Source organism: Phalangium opilio, unplaced genomic scaffold (genome assembly GCF_054372755.1).
Source record: "Phalangium opilio isolate 3A_F unplaced genomic scaffold, DU_Popi_V2 ptg000060l_1, whole genome shotgun sequence".
NCBI lineage: Eukaryota > Metazoa > Arthropoda > Arachnida > Opiliones > Phalangiidae > Phalangium > Phalangium opilio.
In genome coordinates, this window is record NW_028324177.1 from 3,958,762 (window position 1) to 3,970,025 (window position 11,264).

Below are 11,264 nucleotides of genomic sequence, written 5' to 3' on the forward strand. Positions count from 1 at the left end.
AGTTCCTCCGAGGTAAAGCGATGACGAAGCGATCTCCGAGCGCTCTCGGTCGATCCCATTGGAAAACGTTATAACACGCACCACGAGACGAGCAGACAACTCGGAAAATATAGAACATACGTGATCTCGAGAGCGAAAGAAGAATTTTTTCCATTCAGTAGTTCAAGCCAATAAAGGGACAGTAAAGTCATTCGGTAGTCTACACTTATCTCACTCACACCAATGGATATAGTTGGGAAACTCACCTCAGCGCTGCTTTGCACTTGCTGCGAAGAGTACCTCGCGAGTAATTTCATTTGATCTTTAAGCGCAAGTTCCAAACTAAAATAGGCTTTCGTGAGCGTTTCCTTTTCAAGCTGAAATCAATTAGAATCCACTTAGAAAGGACTTCAGACTGAAGTATTTTTTCTTTCCCGTTCAACTCCTAGCACATACGAGCTAATGTAAAGAAAATTTAACTCACATAGTTTTCGTGGAGTCGCCTCTCGTAATGTTCTCTTATACTTACGCTTACATCCTGAAATAATAAAAATAAAATATGAAAATTTAACCTCATACAGCCACGCAATAGTTTATCGCCCCCGCGTCCTTTTCTTAATACTCTCGTCGCCAGTAAAGAATCTCTCTTCGCTAGCAACATCTAGTTTTTAGAAAGTAAAGGAAATGTTATGGTGACATAACTGATTCGCCCTTATTAAAAAATAAATGACAATCTTACTACAATATGATAATTAGTGGATTTAATTAGTCTTAAAAACGATCAAGGACTACTGCCTCGTCATCCGCCATTGGTTTAGTGGCGTCTGCTAAATCAAACCTCCTACCCCTACGGGATTGGTTGAATTCTCACAGGCTGAGGGAGAGAGACATAGAGGGGGGGGAAAGAAGAAGTGGTTCGATTTAGCAGACGCCATTAAAGCAGACGCCACGGATGGCGAGGCAGTAGTCCTTGATCGTTTTTAAGACTAATAAAATCCACTAATTATCATATTGTAGTAAGATTGTCATTTATTTTTTTAAAAAATATTTAATTCCACTTATATTTAGAAAAAAAAACAGTTCTTTTAAAGTATAATCAGTTATTCAAGCTGCCCTTTTCCTTTAATTAATACTGAATGAAATATACACAATAGCGCGAGGCCAAATGGCGCTACATCGAGTGACAGATGATCACTAATTTACTAAACCCCTTTTTAATTGTCGCGCTCTACAGTTCGTGACTGATCTTTTCAAACGCGCGCTTCCACCTCTAGATCTTAAGTTCTTTGAAATTTCATAAGTTCTCTCCGACATACGTTCATTCCATAAGTTTGGGCACTGGGTACAGACTGGAGCTTCTCACGAAGTGGCCTAGGTAGGTCATAGATTCAGGGTAAAGCGACATACGCCTGGTGAAGGGGCGCTGCTGTCAAAGGAGGCTTAGTAATGCAGACTAAATAGGACATAGATGCGGAAGTCCTGCAAAATTAACCACCACCACCGAGTGTAGCCCTAGTCAATTGACTCGCTTCCGTCGTTCTCCCTCGAACTAGTTATCTCTAGTACTGTAAGTCTCTCAGTAGCGTTACGAACTTGTATAGGAAGTGCACTCATACTTATGGAAGGAACATATCACTTATAAACTTAAGCTTTACTTACTTCATTTGAGAAATCATCTTCAATTGTTGAATTTGATAAATAAGGACTGATCCTAGAGAGCTAGGCATCATTGGAATTTTCGGAGTTGTTTTCAATTACCTTTTGGAGAATTGCGCTGAAACGAAAAGAAAATAATTCAAGTTGAAATTCAATTTAAGAGTTTCAATGAATATAAATAATTATCTATAGATAATTAAGTGACGTGGGTTGAGAGTTTTCCATGGCGGAAATCAAGCGTGATGACGCAGACCTCAGGACAGCAGGTGAATTGTTAGATAGACCCAAAGCTAATAGGCTTTCCAATTCATTTTCCTATATATAAATTTGAAAATTGTAACAAAATTCAGAATCATAGGTAACAAAATGCCAGGGAGCCCAGCCAAAAATTTAAATTCCTTACAGAAAAAAATTGGATTTTTTCTCCCGGAATTATGGGATTTAATAGGAAAAAAAATGTTTTTTTAGGAAAATATAGGACCAACAATGCTCGTATAATATTCCTGAATTTTAATAAAATCGTTTAAAATTCCCAGACTTTTTAGTCAAAAATGTATTTCCAGGTTTCCATGAACCCTGGTTTAAGAATTGCTTAAATTAAAAAAAAACCTTTCACTTACTTCGTTAAATTTTCTTGGAAGATCTTGAACCTCAGGCGTGAAGATATCCCTGGCGTTAATTAATATATAAGATGCTTGAGGAGCAATGACCATGCTAGAATTAATGAACAATTAAATTTTAGAATTTTGCAATACCTTACGCCATAATTACCCCAGTTCGCACTTCTTATAGCAATTAAAAATCAATTTCGGCTCGAAAACCGCGGTAATAAAACTATTTAATCCTTGGGCTACGACCTTGCTGGATTCTATATTTTGGCAAAGAACTAAAAAAAATCAAAAGATTTCTTTCAGAAGTTCATGGCATTAACAGCATCGACGTAAATTTATAAGTGATATGTTCCTTCCATAAGCATGACGTCAATATACCTCTACAGTTCGTAATGCTACTGAGAAACTTACACAGCTCGAGATAATTAGTTTGAGGGAGAACGACGGAAGCGAGTGAATTGATTAGGCCTACACTCGGTGGTGGTGGTTAATTTTGCAGAACTTCCGCATCTATGTCCTATTTAGTCTGCTTTACTAAGCCCCCTTTGACAGCAGCGCCCCACTCACCAAGCGTCGTTTTACCAGAATCTATTCATGACAAGCTCCAGTTTGTAACATGCAGTGACAAACTTGTGGAACGGAACATATCTTATGAACTTAGGCTTCTAGTAACTATAAGACCAGTCCGCATAATGAAACATTCACGAAATATCTCCGAATGATGAAATTATAGGATAATATAGAACAGGTTGAAAAACACAGGATTTTATAGGAATAATAAAACTCGGTATTTACCCGAGACTAAATTTAAACATTCTACTGGAATATTTAAGACATCAGTCGCTGAACTGTTAATTTCCTTCTCGAGAAAAAACTGGTTGATTACTTCAAGAAGCTCCACTTTCTTAACAGAGGCCAGGATTTCATTGGTGACGCCATTAATCTATTAATTAGCATCGCATTTAATAGAAAAGTGCAGGTAACAAAACACTATGCCTTAAAAGAACGGCCTTTTTCTAAACATATAAAAGGAAGCAAATATTAAAATGAAATAAGTAAATGATCTCTTATTACAATATGATAATTCAATTACATTCAATTAGTCTTAAAAACGATCAAGGGCTACTGCCTCGCCATCCGTGGCGTCTGCTTTAGTGGCGTCTGCTAAATCGAACCTCTCTTACCCCAAACGGAATTGATTGAATTCTCACAGGCTGAGAGAGGTAAGGGTAAGGTAAGATCGATTTAGCAGACGCTACTAAACCTGCAATGGCGGATGGCGGCGCAGTAGTCCTGGATTTTTTTTAATAACTAATTAAATGCTAATGTAACTTATTAATTTAATTTTAATGTTAAATTCCTTTTATATGTTTAGAAAAAGGACTCCGTTCTTTAAAGGCGTAATCAGTTATGTTAGCTGAAGTTTTCCTTTATTTTTCTTCAATTTGAAAATATTATTAATTTATTCTCCATGTTATAAATACCTTAATAACTTCTTTAATAATTTGAATAGCGAGGAGTGGCAACTTGTCAACAACGCCTTCCTTTAACCCTTTTAGCAGCCACGTTTTTAAAACTTTGAAGTTGGAGTTACGTCGAGTAGCGTTTAAAAACAGTTCTAAAAACTTTGGGGTGCATTTTCTTAAGATACACAGAAGGAACTCGCATGTCTGCAAAATAATTAGAAATAAAAAAGTACTTCTTAAACTAGTTCCTTCCAAAGTACCAATTATTAACAACACAAGTTATGTGTTCATCGATAACTTAGTAACTGGTTAAACATTATAGCTCGTCATGAAGCGAGTGAAGTAGGTCATAGATTCAGGGTAAAGCGACGCCTGGTGGTGAGGCGCTGCTGTCAAAGGCTGAGTTATGCAGACTAAATAATAATAAGATGGATTGCAAAATTAACCACCGTCGTTCTCGAACTAGCTCGAGCTGCAAGTCTCCAGCATTACGAACTTGTATAGGAAGTGAACTCGAACTCGAGATTGCCAGTTTAGGGACCTCAGTCTGTCTTCTCGCCTAAAGGCTTTCAGCACATACGAGATCTTTGAAGCCCGGGCTTGAACATCCTCCAGGAGGGTTATGTCCCGAACACGATAGGGGTTCCATAGGCAAGAGGCTGATTCCAGTAATGGTCGAATAAAGGTCGTGTAGATTGAGGTCAAAGTAGTTAGGGACTGGCCAGAAAGGTTATGTTTAATTACGGCCAAGAGGCAATTCGCACGGGTCACCGTGCGAGAGACATGGGAGTGTTGGTCAAGGCTAGCCGTTATAATTGTACCCAAGTCGCTGTGTTCGGTAACACGTCTGATGTTTTTGCCCACAAGAAAATACGGAGATGGCGAGGTAGGCTGAATTTTCTTGGCTTGGCTACTCTGAACAACCGATTTTGAATCATTGAATGAAAGTGCGTTTGCATACGACCAAGCCTCAAGAGTCTTCAAATCATCCTGAAGAGTTTTAACATCGGAATAAGAATTGATGACGCGGAATAGTTTAAGATCATCAGCAAACAAACGACATTCAGATTGTAGCCGTTCTGGTACGTCGTTAATGTATACCAAGAATAAAAGAGGACCCAAAACGCTTCCCTGTGGTACGCCACTATAGACTGGCAACGGGTCACTTAACGTCTGATCGACACGAACCATCTGCATACGATTTTGCGAAAACGCCGATATCCATTGTAGTACGTTATTGTTAACTCCATACATCTTGAGTTTGGACAGAAGACGGGGGTGCGGGACCGTTTCAAAGGCCTCGGGCACATGAAGGTACAGGACATCCACGCGCTTCTTATTTTCATAGGCATCCATCCATAGGTGAAGTGAAGAAAGCATATTGGTAACAGTAGATTTATTGTGTAGAAACTCGTGTTGGTAAGGGGAAAGAAATGGCTTCAGGTGAGTTGTTAGAGCAAATTTGATACACTTTTCCAGTACTTTGCATATAGTGGACGTGAGGCTTATTGGACGATAGTTTTTTGCATTGGATTTTTGACCAGAATTTTTGTAAATAGGAGTAATGTGTCCCATTAGCCAATCTCTGAAGAGACTGCCTTGTAGCAGCGAATTGTGAAAAAGGGCATGTAGTGGGCGAAAAATAGTCGAAGAGCATTTTTTAAGGAGTCGATTGGGAAAGGCATCCGGGCCGGAAGAGGATTTAAGGAAGGATTTGAAGGAAGGCACGAAGTCATCCATAATGTTGACGGTTAACTGAGGTAGATGAGAGTCGTCCGTAATACGCCGGTTGAAATTATGAACGAACGTTTCATTGAGGCAGTTTTCCATACGCAAGTCAGAATCTGTTAAATTATTTCCATCCACCAAAATGCTGAGACGAGATTTTGGTGAGATTAGTTAGCGGGAGGGCTAATTCGGCAAAGTGGTCTATAAACTCGCGGTACCAGCCGCACATTCCTAGAAAGGACCTGACCTCTTTCAGATTAGGGGGACGGGGGTATTCTGAGTATTCTCTAAAAGCCAGTGTCTTGGATGGTTCCGTTTCAATTCCGTTTTCACAAGCTAATTAACCTAGGTATTTTACTTTTGTCATTAAGAAATGGCATTTCTCGTTTGCACGTGAGACCATCTTCACGCATGCGTTCGAGAATCTTCTCAAAGACGATCACGTGGTTTTCTATTGACAGGGTTTTGGTAAGCAAATCGTCGAAGTATATTTCGGCGTGGGTTGTAAGAAAGTCCCTAAAAACTGATTCCATGAGTCTTTGGAAGGTCGCCGGGGCGTTTACCTAACCAAAGGGCATGACGTTGAACTCAAACAGACCTTTGTGTGTCACAAAGGCTGTGTACTGCTTACTTTCTTCACTCAACTCCACCTGCCAAAACCCATCTTTTAGGTCAAGGACTGTGAAGTATTTATTGCCTAATAATTATTCTAGCTGTGCCCTAATTAGCGGAATCGGATACACATCCGGTACTGTCACACTAAGTTTTCTGAAGTCCCCACAGAAACGGTAGTTCGGTTTACTGTTTGGGTCTAGGCTTTTCTTTTTGATTAGTAATATGGGGGATGAAAAGGGGGAGTTACTTTTCCTAATTAACCCATCTTGGAGCATTTGATCCAATTGTTTTTCCACAACTTCTCGCTTGGGAGGAGAAAGTGTATATGGGCGCGATTTATAGGAGGTTGGGTAAGATAGTTTGATTACGTGTTCGACTACTTTTGTTCGGCCAGCTTTCCCTGAAAACAAATCGGGAAAGCTTACTACTATCTTTTCGATTTGTGCTAGGCTGCTAGCCCTTGCAGCTCCTCGGGGTCCTATCTATTGGAACTTCAGGAGGCTTGACCTACAGGAATATTTTCCACTAGATCGGTACTCGGATTAACTCGTTTGAGTTCCGACGACCCATGATCCGAGGCGCCGCAAAAATTCGAGCCGAAACCGGTCGCGTAAGAAACTAAAGGGTATTCTTGGCCTCTTCTCTAAACGTGTACGTCAACGTGTGTGGCTTTGCGTGAAGTCCCGTATGAAGGCTAAAATCCCAACCTATTATAATGTCGACTTTCGGGTTAGTGGATACAAAAAATTTCTACTTCCAGGATCTGTCGCTAATGTTTTCCACGAAAGTGGATCGCCCTTCTAATTCTACGTTAGTGTTATCTATTGCCCCTAGCGGCGGTCCTGTTTAAGGTTCTAATTCCTCATTTTGGTACCTTAGGGAGTCTAAGAGGAATTTGGACATCAAAGTGACGTCAGCGCCATTATCTATGAGAGCGGTACTTTCCCACCCACGAATAGTAATTGGTACGCGTGGTCTTGCACGTGACGTTGAAACGCAGCAGCTAAGCCTCGCGTCTTGCCTAACACGATGGGTATCGCTTTCACCCTCACTAACCTCTTTGTCTATCCTTGATTGGTCATCCCAATGGTCAGATTCTGGGTTTCGGGGATTAAGCGTCTTAACAGGTGTATGGGGCTCTAAAATTGTATCCCTCGCCTGATAAGTTGGGCCAACCACTATCACAGCAGCGGAAGCACGTGGTCCAGACCGAGATTGGTCGGTACGTTACTCCGCTTTGTTTTAATCGCGGTTCCTTTTGTGGCAATATTTTTCCCTGTGGTTTCTTTTGCCACAATACGAGCGCTGGCGAGGAGGTCGTTTTTCTTCTACCGTCTCCCTATTGGTTTCCCTAACAATGAATTGGCAATTTGAATTGGCATTGTCCTCTTGGCCCAACTTATTATCCCTATTTTTATTCCCAATTTGACTTTAAAATTAACATTAGAGGATTTTGTAAATTTTGAATCGTACGCGTCGCATTGAGCCTGCATATGCTGTGCGTCTTGGGCGGCCTCTTGTACTTCGGTGAGGGAGTGTTCGCCCGAGATTTGCCTGGATCGAACCAGGTGGGGGTTTAATCCATTCAAAACTTTCCTAGCTATTTCATGTGTTGATATGTTAGGGTCGAGTTGTTTACACATTTGTTCTATTTCTAGGATTAACTCCAAAACTTTCTCGTTGGGTCTCTGTTTTCGATTATAGATAGAAATTTCTATCTGCCATGTTTACTTTCAGGGGAATCCCCGAAGATAGGGGTGTGTCCGAATGGTGGGATTACTAACTCTTCGGGGTCACCTTGCTCTACCGTTTCGGTAACACGTGGCGGAAAATTCCTATTTAAAGTGGTAGTAACAGGTTGTCAGGTAGGCCCGTGATAGGATTGCAAATTTCCGTTTTTTCGGAACTAGATCTGGATGAACTAACATTTTGAGTATTAGAAATTCCCGAAGCCATGAGTTATTGTAACAACTGGTTTTATTGTTTTTGCATCTCCAATAGAGAATTCATGGTTGCCGTTAGGCCTTTAAATTGTTTTCTAACCCTATTAGGGGACATGGGATGACTTTCGTCACCTTCACTACCACTTTGATCTTCGCGATCCATTTTTAAAGGAATTATTCGAAAATCTTCTGAGAGAGTCAGTTAATTAATTAACAAAATTTAAAGATAAAAATTAATGTTGCCTTTTTAACCAACAATTTAATTCAAGGGGAATTATAGTTAATAGAGTTCGTAAGGTTATTATCGTAAACAACGTAAACACGAGTTTTCAGTAAAGTAAATTAAAACAAAACAAAATTTTGATACTCTTTCTGGTACGTTGATTATGCGATGGGTCTTCCTTTGTGTGGATACTTCGTTGCTGGTAATGGCCATTTTCAGTGTTCGAGTATCGTAATGTTCTCCTTTGTTCTAGTTTCAAGCGAGCTGGTCCTGTTCGGTTAACGGCACGGGAAATTGGACTCCATCGGTCCGTATACCGTAGGAGTCCATTCTTTTTCTTGAAGCGAGCGGGTCCCTATTCGAGTTTCGGTACTGCAAAATGGCGTCTTTTTTTGTGGTTCAGCGTGCGGGTCCGGTCAGCTCCCATTAATCGCTATTCGTCCGTAGATTCGCCAATTTTTTTCTACCTTTGTCCCTTGTTGTATCGTAGTTTTTCGGTGCAGCTTTTCAGGATCGTACTTAAAGTCGTTAATTATGGCTGCCCGGCCCCTCCACCATTTTGTAGCGGGCGATAAGACGTTAATTTAACGATGGGGGAAAATCGCGCCTTAGCTACAAAAGTTAAGTAAAACCACAGGTTTTAGATTTTAAAATAAATACATTTATTTCCATAAAGGGTTTACAAGTTCATCCTCTAAAGGGACAGTCTTGACTCTCCTGAGTCGTGGTTCTAACTACCTTGGTGAGTAGCTCTCTCGTCCCGGGCTCTCGTTCCCCTCGGTCCCATCCAGGGGGGTTGACACTCGAGAGCCTATCCCGGAGACGGAGAGAGGCCAACTTCTCTTTCACGTAACATTTACACCTGGTGGAGGATGCTACCATATACTGGCGTCACACTCTACGCTGGATTGAGTTTCAGGAATTATATCACAGACCTTCATAATTATTAGCATTATAGTGCGATTAACAAATCATGAAACCCTCTATACCTCATATGGGAATGTTAAATTAACTTCGCTAACGTAAACACCACTCTTATAACTGCCGCAGGGAAAACACAGTAAACTTTTTGTTTGCTACTCTAACAGTGATAAATTTATAACCGCATAAATTTACCTATGCTGTAATTCTAATATTCCGGCGAGTCGAAGAACAGATAATTTTAGTGATAATCCCCTCGATGAGTTTACAGCATAGACTTATGCCGATGCACACTTATCGCATCTTATAAATTTCTAACAAGGACTTATGCCCAGAAACATTTGAAAGAGAAAGTTAAGTTATAGTGATTATCCCCTCGAATTACCTTTAGCAATGCTAAAATGATCAAACGCATAACGCTCATTTAAAACTAAGTTAGCTCTATCTAAAACCATATTTGAATTAACCGCCAAAACGTTCCAGTCAAACATAACATAGATGGCTATAGCTACCGAACGACAACGAAACACATGAGGAAGGGGTAGGTAACGGGGAAAATCGTTATCTATTTAATTAGCACATAAGTAACAAGTTGGGAAAACCAAAATTTTACCTCTCCGTGTCGAGAAGATTATATAAACTTAAGTATCCAATGAAAACGTCGACCTTTTTGCTCTCATCCTTTCCCGCGCTTTGCGCTTCCTCATTTCATCCTTACCCTCAACATTATCTTCCTCCATTCTACATACAAAAATCAAATACTCACAAAAAGAAGCGGCAAAAACTTGCTGGCTCTTTACAACCACTTAATTTGACTTAATATCCAACTTCCAAACAAAAATATTTACTGGTAGATAAATTGACAACCCACAAGCAAAGAAAAATTCTCAAGAATGGCTTCCGCAAATTTAAAAGCTCTATTTTCAACTAGATGGGCGTATCTGATTAGATTTAAAATATATATTTTTGAAATATTTGGTCTGACTGTTATCTACACCTAGACGGTTTTCAGTCAAACAAACAAGGAGCATAAACACAATAGAGGAAGCTTCAGTCTTTTTAAAACATGTAAAACAATTATCATCTCTGCAAATAGCTTACACATTTCTTTTTTACCAATGCCTAACCGTTTCGATTTTTCTAAAGCAATCTCAGCACCAAAAAATATTTTTTTATACAAAATAAATGTTTTATATTCCTATTAAGAATAAAACAAGAGGATAAAAAAGGTCTGTCCTCTCGTAATTTTTTAAGCTTTTATCATGATTACTCTATACAACCCATTAGTGGAAGCAGTATTTTTTTCCGAAACAATCTCGCTTGTGTTTATCCTCACTAGACTTCGCTAAAAACGTATTACTCCTACGTAAAATATTAATAGACAGGCAAGGATTCATACCATTAAAGAAGAAGCGCAATATTATCCATATTTTCATTTCATATACAGAGAAAAAAAATTATTATGTTTCTGAGAGGAGCTTCCCATTTTGGTTGTTGTTTTGAAAAATATATCGAAATGCACGGGCCTTGATAGATATAGGAGGCAATGAATGAAATATATCACAATGCACGGGCTTTGATAGATATAGGAGGCAATGAAGGAAATATATCGCATGCACGGGCCTTGGTAGATATAGGAGTCAATGATAATCTCTCTCTTTGCACGAGAGGTTTATCTTTAGTATTTAAACAAATATAATTATTTGTAATTATTTTAATCTTCAATAATTAACATTAATAATAGTTAAATGGTTTAAAATAAAGTTATACCTATTATCTTCTCAAACTTTCCTAATATTGACGTTTAAATTGAAGCGTACCCCTCTTACCCGATTTTTTTTAAATTTTGGTATATATATGGAAATCGTTTCCCTTATAACAGTAAGGAAAAAGCGCAATTGCGAAAACCTTTGGTGGCCGATCCCACCTTAGGGAGGCTAGACGTTTCTCGTAACCCTAGCTGATCGCCGCGTATATCCTAAAACCAAACGATGATAATGGAGTAGGAGCCAATGATACAGATTGGTGTCTATGTGGAATAGACGGAAGACCAGTGGATGGTGGTGTTAGAAGCCAGTGTAAGTGCAGACTGGTGTCAATGTGGGATTGACAAAGAACAGAA